Below are 1371 nucleotides of genomic sequence, written 5' to 3'. Positions count from 1 at the left end.
AAAAAATTTAAAAAAATTAAAAAAAAAAATTCCCTTTTTTTTTTTTTTTTTTTTTTTTTTTTTACGTCTATGATCTCGTAAACTCGCGTAGCCCATGGCATGACCTCCACGTATTACTACGCATTACACATTTTAGAACATTTAGTAGAATCTCTTCAACCAAATAACAAAAATTTCTCACTCTCTTTTTGACACATCATTTATAAGTATATCATTATGTAACTCATTATATACAAGTAACATTATTTTTATCTTTTTTCTTTAGCTCTTCTCAGATTTTATCGATCGTTGTTGCTCATCCTTTCCATTATGAAATTCCCTTATAGCTTTTATTCATTTATTTTATTTTGATCTTTACATGATTTTCAATTTTTGATTCGATTAGCAACCACACATTTTTGCTAGTTTTGAGTTATTATTACTACTAAATAGTGCAAATATTGTTAATTGTGGTGCTTGTACGTTGTTGGTTGATGTTTTTGCATTTGAAAGAAATAATTATGTGAGTTGTACATTCTCTGAGTAGTGATTGAAAAGAATTGTTATTAAAATCAATGTGCAAAAAGTTGTCACCTCACAAGATTTCAAACTTGAAATACACTTAAGAAAATTGTAATCGTAACAATTATGCATGTTGTACATTCTTGAATTACATTGCGGACGACATTCCTCTTATGTGGATGAAATCTAGCCATTGAATGAGAAAAATATTGTTAAAATCAATGTACAAAACACTGTCATCTCATACAATGTCAAAATTGATGTACATGTAGCAAAATTAAAAAAATTAACGTTGGACGTGATCAAAATTTAAACTAACTAATATGTTGCATCACATATATACCTCAATAGAGTCCAAAACCAAGTTTTAGATGAATATGAGTATAAAACGTGTTAAACGAGAAAAATTGGAATAGATTGTCACTTGAGCGACACTACTCCAAATTTGACAATTTCACTCGAGCGGACAACTAGCAAAAATGCGGCAACAATATTCCCGATCCATAATTTTGATCTTTTCAAGACCACATCAAATACAATTTCAACACCCACTATAATTTGGGTCACACTACAAAATTGATAATTATTTTTCCTTCAGACTTACCATTTTGGGTTAAATTTTTGTATTCTTTACTCCATATAGCGCACAACAATAAAGGAATCATAGAGAAAGTGGAGAACATGTCAAAAAATTTTGAGGTAAACATGGAATTTTCCTGTCCATGTATGTTTCGTAAGAGTTTTATGTTTTCGTTGTAGAATTCTGCTCGAGTGATTTCGCCTTTTTTGATTGTTCACTTATGGAAGAGAAGCTATTTTTTGTACTGTTCACTATAACAAAAGTAATTTGTTACGGCATTCACATGTATG

The sequence above is a fragment of the Olea europaea genome, chromosome 15 (assembly GCF_002742605.1).
Source record: "Olea europaea var. sylvestris chromosome 15, O_europaea_v1, whole genome shotgun sequence".
NCBI classification, from domain to species: domain Eukaryota; kingdom Viridiplantae; phylum Streptophyta; class Magnoliopsida; order Lamiales; family Oleaceae; genus Olea; species Olea europaea.
The sequence above is the reverse complement of the archived record's forward strand: the minus strand, read 5'-3'. Positions refer to the sequence as shown.